Consider the following 13062-nt stretch of genomic DNA (forward strand, 5'->3'; position numbering starts at 1 on the left):
ATTGTAAACTAGAACATCAAACTATTAGTTACTAATGTAGGGAATATTTGTCATTCATAAATAAAGTCATTCAGAATATTAAATAACGAAGTTCTAAGGCAAGGAGATGATAATCATATAACTCTGGAATTGTTCAAGCATTTATTTTTTCGTTCCTCAAGCTTATTCTCATACATTATAACTGTCAACATTATTTTCTGAAAAGCCCCCTTATTGATAAGGATATATAAATATATCTTTATTTTGAGAATAGATGTTGTCATTAAGCAGGCAAATCACTATTGCAAACAAAACTAAATCCTACCACGTGGAATTGTCTGTTCTGGCAAACATACCGGTATTGATCTACATGATGTTAGAAAGAAACCTATTCCTCAAACTAGGTCATTCTTTCATGAATTTTTGGTCGGAAGCAATATATTAGAGAATTAAATGTTTAGTTAAAGTAGGAAATCAATAAATTTCTAATGAATACACTTAATACTATCATCACTGGCCAAAGACTTCATAGACTATTCATACATAGGTTGTTATAAATTGAGTTTTAACTATATTAAAAACACACATGACTATTTGACTAACTGAGGTATATGGTAGAGAATCAGCAGTATGTTATTGGGGAAGTAATGATGAATAAGAGTCTGTTTTTACTGTTATAGGTGATTCCTGGTTAAATTGAATAAGGTGCTTTTTTGAAACAGTGAGTAAAATAGATAAAATCTATACTTTGCTCCTATAAATAGGATTGAAGAACAATGAAGCATATTTGGAGTTTGAGATGTTAAGAAAAGAGATCATAAAAAAGAAAGTAATAAAACCACAGGGATTTCTTCCTTCACACCTGGGCAGAGAAGATAAATACCAAGGAAGGAGAAAAGATTATTTAACCTGCTTAAAAGTAATTGAGACTGTAATTAATATGAATAGCATGCAATCTTACTTAATTTTTGAGCAACCTCCCCAAAAGCCAATGTCTAATAAAGTATTGTCATGTAACAGTTCTGTCCAGGTTGTTTAATGAGTTCATAAGCAAATTTAGTTAATTTTAACTAAGTAGCACTTCTTAAATTTTGTAACTAGAATAAACAATTTTAACAACTTTTACAGTAGTTTTGCCACTAAGTGTTCATTTTGAAAGAAGGGAATTAAATTTACCATGCTTTAAAAAAATTTACTAATTTGAAAAATAAAAAAGCAAGGAAATGACGCCTGGTGAAAGGAGCGTTATGCAATTTGTGCCCTGCTTCTCAAATTGGGGCAGATGACATTGTGTCAAGGGATGCCCTAAGGATTCTAAGCCTTAGAATCTAAGCTGTGGGAACAAAATTGAAGTATCAATTTTACTTGAGAGTATGTAATTTAAACCACTTTAATATTAAGATAAGTGTAAGTAAATTAGGCTCAGAGTGTAGAATTTGCATAAACTTTTAAGATAAAATCACAAACTTCAAAGAAATTTCAAGTGAACCCATTATATAACTAGCTTTCATCATTCTTTTCTGTTATTGGTACTTTGGTGAAAAAAATTTAAGGAACACTGGGTCATAGAAAGAACACTGTGGGCTGGCCTGGTGGCACAGTGGTTGAGTTTGCATATTCTGCTTCGGCAGCCTGGGGTTTGCTGGATCAGATACCAGGTGAGGACCTACGCACTGCTTGGCAAGCCATTCTGTGGCAGGAGTCCCACATATAAAGTAGAGGAAGATGGGCATGGATGTTAGCCCAGGGCAGTCTTCCTCAGCAAAAAGAGGAGGATTGGTGGCAGATGTTAGCTCAGGGCCAGTATTTCTCAAAAAAAAAAAAAAGAAAGAAAGAACACTAGAAGACCCATTTTCTAATGCTAGTCTAGCCATAAAGTTTTGTAACCTTGAGCAATATTGTTTAACTCTTTTTCTCTCTCACCGTTTCTCACCACTAACATGAAGGAATCATTCTCTAATATCACTTAAGTTCTCATGGCAATGTATGTTTCTGTCCTTCAGCATCTTGACTAGATAGAAAGAGAAACATATCAGGCTTAGTTAATTTTTTTGTCTTTATAATGGGAATGATTATGGGGGAGGAGTAGATTATGCATAAAAAATGCAAGAGAATAAGAAATGGAAGAAAAGATAAACATTTTAGAGATTAGGTCCTGTCAGTATAAACTAAAGGAAAAATAGTCACTTTTTTTTAAAGAAATTTTTGGCGTTAAGCCTCATTCTGTTACCAGTAGTTTCAGTCTTACACTTAGTTTCAGACTCAGCTCAAGCCTCACTTCCTCAACAAATTCTTTCCTAGGAATTATTCTCTACCATGATATCTTTCTTTGTTTTCCTACAGTGTTTATAGATATTGTCTATACCCTGTAATCATGTCCATTTGAGAGGCTGCAAGGTGTAGTTTTAAAAAGAAGAGGACTTCGGAGTCAAGCAGACTTGAATTTCAGAGCCTTATTTGCTCTTTATTTTGGGAAGTCATTTCACCTCTCTGAATTTCAGTTTCTTTCTCAAAAATGAAGGTGGCAATACTTCCTTCACAGAGTTGAAAGAAGTGAGATAATGTATGTGAAAATGCCTACTATGTATGTCTAACTTGGAGTATGTTAGTCAATCTTTACCTCCTTTCCTTTCCATATGTTGTTTTGGAACAGTTTGCTAACAGCTCCACGTATAAACATCCTATCCAAAGTAGATTTTAAAGTTCTTGAAACAGGTGATCCTGTTCTTCTTTTGTGCCCTTTGTTATCACACCTGTTAATGAAGTAATTGCATAGAAGATGTTTATTAAAAAGAATTGGGTGGCACATTTATATAGTAGCTTAGGAAGCAGCTACCCAGAAACATTTAGGTAAACCAGAATTTCACTATTATTATTAAAAAGATAGTTCAGGGTAGATAGAGTGGCGTTTAGTATTTCTCTGTATATTTATTATTGGTAATAGGATAATATTAATAATGTGTATTTGAGATATACTATCAAATTTACTGTATTGCTTCTTATTTGATGGGCATAGTCTGTATGAGGAGTATTTTAGAGTAATCTTTAAAAATGTCATCTTAAAAAATGGAAATTTGAAATTACGGGTAAAAGAAATTCTGAAAATGCTGTTATGTTGAAGGTTAATTCTGATGGGCAAAATAGCAAAATAGTGTAAAATAGGAATCAAAAGTTCTACTTTTTCTACCACTTTCAAGACACTTAACCACATTTTACCTCAGTTTCTTTAGCTTTGAATGGGGGTAATTCGCTTCTCTTCTAGAATTAATGTGAGGAAGAAAAGAAATAATATATTCAATATTCAACACTTACTATGCTAACGTGAGGGATACACTAGTGAATGAGACAGACATAAGTACTTAACCTCTTGGAGCTTATAGTTTAGTACTAACGTGTACACAATATTTAGTTAAGTTGTATATTGACAAATTTATTCTTCATTTCTGTTGCATTTCAAGGAATAAAATGCTTCTATGTTTTATTTTTGATGTAGATAACTTAAGTATAAGCACCAAAACTGTTTTCACATCAAGCCATTTTTGGCACAAATTTTTAAACCATTTCACATTTCTTTTTTTCTAAGATAGAAGATATTGAATGTAATTTAATTATTTTTTCTTCAGTCAGATTTAAGTAATTATAGCTAACATTTTTTGGGCCTATATATAGGCATAAATATGTCCTATTTGTGTTAAGCACTTTGCACATGGTATTTAGTCCTTACATATTATTCCTCTTATACTGCCTGAGAAGTAGAGAGGTTAGATAACTTGCTCAGGATTACACTGGTGGCAGTGCCAGAATTCAAGCACAGGTCTGACTGTACTCTTAGCAATTATATTTCTGTATTCTATTCTGAATGTCTGTTGTTTTAGTATAGTTCTCTACTATATTTGCTTTTCTTTTTTTTATTGCAGTTTTTTTTTTTTGAGGAAGATCAGACCTGAGCTAACATCTGCTGCCAATCCTGCTCTTTTTGCTGAGGAAGACTGGCCCTGAGCTAACATCTGTGCCCATCTTCCTCTACTTTATATGTGGGACGCCTGCCACAGCATGGCTTGCCAATCAGTGCGTAGGTCCTCACCCGGGATCTGATCCGGTGAACCCTGGGCCAAGAAAGCAGAACATGTGAGCTTAACCACTGTACCACTGGACTGGCCCCTGTATTTGCTTTTCTATTGTGACTTTACACACTTGCTCTTTCCCTTCCAATTTCTAATCTACTGTATCCTTGGGAAGCACATAAACAACCTTGCTAAGAATTATATATGATATCACAGACTTGAAGTGAGGTCTAAAGAATAAGTATTTTCATCCTTGGGTTTAGGGCATCAGAGGTTGAATGGGTATTACTACAAGACCCAAAGGGGTTTACTTGTTTCTTGATCTTGAGATTTCAAGATCATGGCTAATTGTGTCCTCCTGGTGCTGAAAATGTTAATAAAAATACAGACATGGGCTGGCCCATGGCCCAGCGGTTAAGTTTACAGGTTCTACTTCTCGGCGGCCCGGGGTTTGCCAGTTCGGATCCCGGGTGTGGATATGGCACCAGTTGGCCAAAAGCCATGCTGTGGTAGGCGTCCCACGTATAAAGTAGAGGAAGATGGGCATGGATGTTAGCTCAGGGCTAGTCTTCCTTAAAAAAAAGAGAAGAAAAAAAATACAGAAGCTTGTGAAAGGAAGAGAGCAAATACAATCTGAGTGCTAAGTAGAAATGAAATGTTTCCTTTAATTCTCTATGTACTGTGAAGTTCTTTTTTAAAAAACGTTAAGAAAACAGTGCCCTTGAAATGAATATTCTTTAAAGTCTAATTCAGGTTAAAAACTTTGGCTGTCTTGGAAACAAGAAATTGAATACAGTAAATACTGTTGTCAGAGATAAAAAAGATAAACCATTATAAAAATGTGGTCACTTTTCCCCTTTCCATTAAGAGTCAATACTGAACATTTTGATTCTAATGCAAATTTAAAAAATTATGCTTTGATAAAATTAATATTCACACAATAGAAGTTACATTTGAGTTTAGTTTCAAGTGGAAAACCTCCTAAATTCTTATGTTTTTAGTTTAAAAAACTTATTAGAGTATATTTGTACATTTTTAAAAAAAAAAGGTAACAATACAGAAAGGTAAAGTGTGAAAATAAGCCCCGCCACCTTATTTCCCCAGTCTCTAAGATTTTTGTTTTTGTTTATTCTTCTATATGCAAGCATATATTTAAATATGCACATATGGAATCATACATTACATCAGAGTTTGGAAATTGACAGACCGCTGGTCATAACTGACCAGTACACGTTTCATTAGACGCAAACTGTGTTGTTACAAGAAAGTATGTTTCTCGGCCAGCCAGGGCTCAGTGGTTAAGTTTGCATGCTCTGATGAGGCGGCCCAGGGTTTCGCCGGTTAGGATCCTGGGCACAGACACAGCACTGCTCGTCAGGCCACGTTGAGGCAGTATCCCACATGCCATAACTAGAATGACCTGCGACTAGATATACAACTATGTACTGGGGGGATTTGAGGAGATAAAGCAGGAAAAAAAAAAAGATTGGCAACAGTTGTTAGCTCAGATGCCAATCTTTAAAAAAAAAAAGAAAAGAAAATATGTTTCTAACATTAAAAAAAGATATATTTCATATAAGCCAATAGTTTTAGCTTTTTAAGATTCAGCAACACTGCAGCCTGTTTCTCACATGAGGATAGTTAGAATGGCTGTCCCCTTGAGATAGGGCGTGTATTCTCTAGTTTCCCACACTTCCCACTTAACTTGTTTATGGTATCTGTCTGCCCCTGCAGGCATTTGAGTTTATGATCTTTAATCATACACAGTATTCTGCACCTCCCTCTCTCTCCAGCATATCTTGGACATCTTTTCATACTAGTGAAAATAATGTCAGTTAACCTTACTGAGAGCTTAACACATGTAAAATTCTTACCTAGAGCCTGTTATAGAGCCTGCTATACTTCATTTAATCTTCATAATAGTATCACCATTTTACACACGAGGAAATTGTAAGAGAGATAAAGTAATTTGCTCAAATTACTGCAATAAGAGGCCAAGCTGATAAAGGGGCCAGGCTGCAATTGAACCCATGTAGTCTTTTCCTCGAGTGTGAACTCTTAACCAGTACATTATACTCCTTGGCATGTAACAGTTAGTTTATATAGATATACATCTTTCTTTTTCTTTTTTTAAAGGTTGGCCCTGAGCTAACGTCTGTTGCCAATCTTTTTTTTTTTTTCTCTTCTTCTCCCCACAGTCCCCCAGTACATAGTTAGTTATTCTAGTTGTAGGCTGTTCTAGTTCTGCTGCCTCAGCAAGGCTTCATGAGTGGTGCTAGGTCCATACACAGGATCCGAACCGGTGAAACCCTGGGCTGCCGAAGTGGAGCTTGCAAACTCAACCACTCGGCCATGGGGCCAGCCCCACATCTTTCTTTTTAATAGCTCTATTATAGTCCGTCATAGGTTATGCTGTATATAATCAGTCTTCATTTGATAGACATTGAAGTTTCTAATTGTCACTGTGACAAATGTTGTAGATAATAACATTGTACATTTATCATTGCATATCTATGAGTTTTTTTTAAATATAAGATTTATTACTATAAGTTGAATTTTTGGGTCAATGGTATATGAATTTTAAAATTTTGGTGGAAATTAAAAACTTGCCTTCTAAAAAGGATATAATGATTGTAATTAATATTTTTCACCTTCATTTGGTTATCTTTTTTTCCTCTCTCTCTCTTTTTTTTCTTTGGTGAGGAAGATTGGTCCTGAGCTAACATCTGTTGCCAATCTTCCTCTTTTTGCTTGAGGAAGATTGTCTTGAGCTAACATCTGTGCCAATCTTCCTCTATTTTATGTGGGATGCCACCATAGCATGACTTGACAAATGGTGCTAGATCCATGCCTGGGATCTGAATCTGTGAACCCTGGGCCATGGAAGTGGAGCACGTCAACTTAACCACTATGCCACCAGGCTGGCCCCTGGTATTATCTTTTTAATCTTTATAAGTTCTTTTGAGCTATATCTCTTTCTTGAGTTATATATGTGAATTAGGACCTTTTTATTGCAAATGACAGATACCCAGCTGAAAATTAGTTTAAGTGAAAAGGGGAAGTTATTAACTTATGTAGCCACAGAGTATAGAGGAGGAACTGACTTTAGGGACTCAATCAGTACAATCAGGGAATTAATGTAATCACAGAGTCTAGTCTCCATTTCAGTGGTTTGTTTGTTTCTCTGAGTATGTTGCAGGCTGACTTCCTTAAAGTAGCCAGAATTGGGGGGGAGGGGTAGATTATGAGATTATAAAAATAGATAATTTCAGTCTTTCCCCTTGCCAACTAGTGAGTCCAGAGGAAAGATTTTCTTTCTCATGGCATTTGTATATAAAATTCCATGATGCTCCTTCACCTAACTTGGCTTGCGTGTCCATCTTTGGGCCAATCATTTTGACTAGGAGTGTGAGGACTTTGGCCAGGTCTGTATCCACATGTCTGTCTTCAAAGTGGGACACTAAATAGGCAGCCTCACCAGAATCACATGGAGAGTGGAAAGGGAAGCCTTCAAAAGAGAAGTTTCTGCTGTTAGAAGGGAAGAAGTATGCTGGGCAGACAACTCATTTGTTAGAGGTTTCCTGAAGTCTTAATGTCTTTTTTCCCCTAAGAATATAGTTTATTACATCAGTCCCATATTCTCTTTCTCCTTCTTCTTCTGTGAAAATAGTCCTGTGGCAGTTAGTTCTAAATTAGAACTGGAGCAAGTTAAGATGTAAGAATTAATGGGTTAAGCTCAGGGCCATCTAATATCAACAGTGGTTAATTTATATATCAGGAGCACTCACAATGATTGCCTTCCACTTTTTCATACTCTACATAAGAATGGTTATCTAAGGACTTTTTAGAAGTAGTATACATGTAATAGAGAGTAAGGTTTTGCTAGCTTTTACGACAGCCTTTTTATGTTGCTTTATTTTAACTTTATGGTCAGCTATGCGTCTTTAGTCTTTTTTGCTACAAACGATCTCTCCCAGTGTTTTCTGAATTTTGTTCTACCAACAGTTCTCTGCAAGATGTTATAATAGGTATGATATGAACAGGTTTTTATGTGGTGAAATAAATTTGGAAAGTGCCATATAATATATCCCTCTTTTTGGAGGTTCACAGTATATTAAAGCATATTAGCATATTAAAGATGTGAGTAATATTACAGTTGTGAGTCCTGTTGAACTTTATTTAGTGTAGTATTTCTACAACATTTTGAGAAAGAAACACTTTTTCAAGACACCCAGAGTTCTATTCAACACCTCTTTGGGAAATAGTTTTTCCCCCTGCAAATGGTCTTTTGGAAGTCTGTGTAAGACATTTATATTTATTCTTTTAGCTTTTTTGCTGTAGAAATAATGGTTTCATGTAATGATCTCTACTGTGAAAATCCTTTTGTTCTGAATTCACGATTAAAATACTATATATTTTTTTCCCCCAATCACTTACCACTTCTCTCTTTTTTCTTTTTTTCATATTAAAATATTGGCTGAATAGGGGCTGGCCCCGTGGCCGAGCGGTTGGGTTCGCGCGCTCCGCTGCAGGCGGCCCAGTGTTTCGTTGGTTCGGATCCTGGGCGCGGACATGACACTGCTCATCGAACCACGCTGAGGCGGTGTCCCGCATGCCACGGCTAGAAGGACCCACAACAAAGAATATACAACTATGTACCGGGGGCCTTTGGGGAGAAAAACGAAAAAATAAAATCTTTAAAAAAAAAAAAATATATTGGCTGAATATATTATTATCCTATTCAGATAATCTATGGTAGCAAAGACTAGAAAGACTGATCTTGATTCTGTTACTTCTATTTGGGGAAAGAATATTGGATATTTGGATTTTTCTAGTAGTTTAATATTGTTATCTGTAAAAGGTAAAGTTGAGTAGATGCTTTCGAAAATCTTCAGCTCTAAAATCTTATTAATCCCCATATCGGGAACATACCTCATGTTTACCATTCTCTTATTGCTTGTATTCATGTTATCTATGCTCTATTACTGACAGCAAAATTACTGATCTGAAATACCTTCCTTACTTCTAACAGGAAAAATTGCTAGGAAAAGACACTGACATTCATACCAAGTGCAAATGGAAATAAATGTCTGTTACTTCCACTGCATAATATGTACAATTTTATTTCATTCAATATCACATGCTGTAGAGTGTTCAAATTGCAAAATGCTTAAGATTTAGAATAAAGATTACATGCATGTAAGTGTAACAACTCATTTATACCTTAAAGCTTAGAAGAATAATAGTGATTTAGAAGTATTTGTGGTTTTATCTTTTTCTTTTTTAATTTAAATTGTAGTGATATCAGGGATCTGGAGAGCAAAACTTAGTGTTCCCCCTAAAAAGTTCTGATTATTTTGCCATTATATATTTAAAATAATGTATTTAAAATATTGTAAAAATAAGACATATACTTTTAATGAACAATATTATGTTCTAGGCTCATACAGATACTCAGAAGAGTAGGTGGGCTCTGGATTAGACTGCCTGGGTTTATACTTAAGTGAAGTTACATTTTTTTTTTTAAGATTTTATTTTTCCTTTTTCTCTCCAAAGTCCCGTGGTACCCAGTTGTATATTTTTAGTTGTGGGTCCTTCTAGTTGTGGCATGTGGGACGCCGCCTCAGCGTGGCTTGGTGCTGTGTCCGTGCCCAGGATTTGAAGCAACGAAACCCTGGGCCATCTAAGTGGAGTGCGCGAACTTAACCACTCCACCATGGGGCCGGCCCCTGAAGTTAAGTTTTTAAAGTTACTTTACTTGTCTAGACTGCAGTTTTCTCATCCGTAAAATGGAGACTAATACTAATGCCTGCCTTAGAATGTTGTGATAAATGAGAAAATAAATGTAAATGTTTAATGTGTGCCCACATAATAAGTACTCGTTAGATTTTTTTGTGTAGTATAATAAATTTGATAATTATCTTTATAAACATGGTAACAGAAAGCAACTAATACAACTTTTAGATATCTGACTCAGTCATGGTTTATTCCCATGCTGTTTTTCCACTGTTTTATCTTAGTTTAGAAGCATCATTAGTGATCATCACTGTAGTGGGGTTCTGCTTGACCTAAATTCTTATTTTGTAGCTTAAATTTTGGGCTGTTAGAGTCAGAAGATGCTATTTATAGTGTAGAAACTAAGGACAAGAATTTAGGTTTTTGAGGTAGAGGTTTAAGATCCGTGAAGAAAACTGCCTCTACATGCATGTATGTGAGTATTATAGTTATGGAGTACTATAGTTATGAAAGTGGATAAGTTTTAAATGTTATACAAATTGTGCAGTAATGCAGGGTGGTAAAGTGATAGCAAAATAAAACTGTTTACATAGATAATTGTTGATTTGTAGAAGAGAGATTTTTCCTTGGTAGATAAGGAAAATAGTAAACTCCGGGGACAAGGAGCCACGGCTTGGACTTTATTGTGTTTGGGTTGAAGAAACAATGACTTGGGGCATAAAGCAAAGGAATATTACGTTTAAAAGGGGAGAGATACTTTATGAAATAATCAGATGCCAAAAGAAAATCTGTAGAATTTAGAGCATTGCCAAAGATAATTTTTGGTAGGAAACTTTCAGAATCATTGACTTAGGTTAATACTAGACTTGGATTTTCCGACTTTCTTCTGCACATGGGTCTTGTGAAGTGGTATTAATTTTAAATTGTCAATCATGCATCATAATGAAACATTCATTCCTTTCTGATTCTTATTGGAATTCAGAAGTGGGTATATCTAATAAATGAGAAACTTGAAATTGAGACTCCCCTACCCCCATAGTGGGAACTTTTAAGCAGTTAAATAGTTATGGATCTGATTTTATTACTTTGTTGTTTTACTGCCTGTGACTAATATATAAGTCTGACCATAGCTTGACTTGTTAACAAACAACACAACCCAGTTCAGTATTGTCGTAGTCTGTTTGGGTTGCTGTAATCAAGTACCATAGACTGAGTGGCTTATAAACCACGAAAATTTATTTCTTGCAGTGCTGGAGGCTGGGAAGTCCAAGATCAAGGTACCAGCAGATTTGATGTCCAGTGAGGGCCCACTTCCTGGTTCATAGACAGCTGCCATCTCTTTGTCTCCTCACATGGCTGAAGTGGGGACAGAACTCTCTGGGTCTCTTTTACAAGGATACTAATTCCATTCATTAGGGCGGATCCCTCACAACTTTGTCAGCTCCTGAAGGCTCTGCCTCCAAACACCATCATGCTAGGGGAATAGGTTTCAACATATGAATTTTGGGAGCACACAAAGATGCAGTCTGTAGCGAGTATGTACCATGTGATGTACTTTGCATTGTGGTAGGCTAAAGCTACTAAATATTTATAGTGTTGTCCTTTAAATATAAGGAGTTGGTTGTAAAGTAGGTTTATGTTTTAAGTCACTTATGTATTAAAACACTCGCCAAGTACTGTATGACAGGGTTTACCAAACTTTTTCTGTAAAGGGTCAAATAGTAAATGTTTTAGGCTTTGTGGGCTATATGATATTTGTCGCATCTACTCAGCTCTGCCCTTGTAGCATGAAAGCAGCCATAGACAATGTGTGAATGAACAAGCATGACTGTGTTCCGATAAAACTTTATTTACAAAAACAGATGGTGGGCCAGAGTTGACCCAAGGATCATGGTTTGCCAATCCATGTTCCAAGACATGGTCTATGTTAGGAAAGTATAATTCCAAGTTACCTGTGTATGAATTGAATTTTATATTAGCTAAAATTTGCATTATAAACCATCACTTAATTTAGTGGTTTAAAACTACTATTTAATGTCTCTCACATTTCTATGATTTAACTCAGTGGTTCTGCTTTAGGTAGCATTGCTTGGGGTTCTGGTATAGCTACAGTCATCTGGAGGCTTGGCTCTGACTCTTGTCCAGGGCTTTAATTCTCCTACAAGTGGCTTTCTCCTCATGGCTGATTCATTAGCCTCATAGTGTGATGGCTGGGTTCCAAGAAGTATTCCAAGAGCAAGCATTGTGATAGGGAGGAAGCAAAAGCTGCCAGGCCAATTAAGGGTTAGGCCTGAAACTGGCACAGCTTCGTTTCTACCATTCTATTGGTCAGAATAATCACAGGCCCAGCCCAGAGTCATTGTGAGAAGAGACTGGGAGTACTAGGAAGTATGGTTAATTGGGAGTCATCAAAGTAACAGTCTGTCACAGGATTGTTTTGGTTGCAAGTGATAATTCAAATTGAACTAGCTTTACTAAAGGGGAAATTTGTTATAAGGATAATGGGGTGTCTATATCACAAAACCTAAATATAAAATGAGGCCTTAGGAATGTTGGACCTGGGGTTTGAAGGACTGTTTCTCAGCTTTGCTTTATTCTGAAAGTAAGCTTCATTTTCTCTTACCACAAATCTGCCTTTTCCACAATGGGAAGAAGAGTGCCATTGATAGCTCCTGTATTGTTTATACCTCCCCCTTTCATTCAGAGAAGGACTATTTTATTTTTTTATTTTTAAAGATTTTCTTTTTCCTTTTTCTCCCCAAAGCCCCCAGTACATAGTTGTATATTTTTTAGTTGTGGATCTTTTAAAGATTGACACCTGAGCTAATAACTGTTGCCCATCTTTTTATTTATTATTTTTAAAATTTTTCTTCTTTTTCTCCCGAAAGCCCCTCAGTACATAGTTGCATATTTTAGTTGTAGGTCATTCTAGTTGTGGCATGTGGGATGCCACCTCAGCGTGGCCTGATGAGCAGTGCCATGTCTGCGTCCAGGATCTGAACTGGCGAAACCCTGGGCCACCGAAGCGGAGTGCGTGAACTTAACCACTCGGCCACGGGGCCGGCCCCAGGACTGACTTTATATTTGCAGTTGTGTTTCTGAAATTTTTGAGGAAGAACTTTGTCCTAGACTAATCATCTGTGATCAGCGCATAGTGGTTATGTTGTACTAACCATGTGGACAGGAGCAGGGTCAGTTAACAGAAAAGCGATGCTGAATGTATAAACCCCAAGTTCACTTGCCTCCTCTCTGTCTATATATTGACATAAAATAATTTGTAAAT

At 36.2% G+C, this 13062-nt stretch overlaps 1 protein-coding gene and 1 long non-coding RNA gene across 48 annotated transcripts in view; both read left to right on the forward strand.

Moving 5' to 3' along the window:
• GPHN (gephyrin) overlaps positions 1-13062 on the forward strand; it is a 564043-nt gene that overhangs the window by 5227 nt on the left and 545754 nt on the right. The gene's annotated exons all lie outside the window — the stretch shown is intronic.
• Positions 3984-8755, forward strand: LOC139079377 (uncharacterized). Its single transcript, XR_011532966.1, has 2 exons — positions 3984-4107; positions 8529-8755. It is a non-coding gene; the product is annotated as an uncharacterized lncRNA (long non-coding RNA).

The sequence above is a fragment of the Equus przewalskii genome, chromosome 25 (genome assembly GCF_037783145.1).
Source record: "Equus przewalskii isolate Varuska chromosome 25, EquPr2, whole genome shotgun sequence".
NCBI classification, from domain to species: domain Eukaryota; kingdom Metazoa; phylum Chordata; class Mammalia; order Perissodactyla; family Equidae; genus Equus; species Equus przewalskii.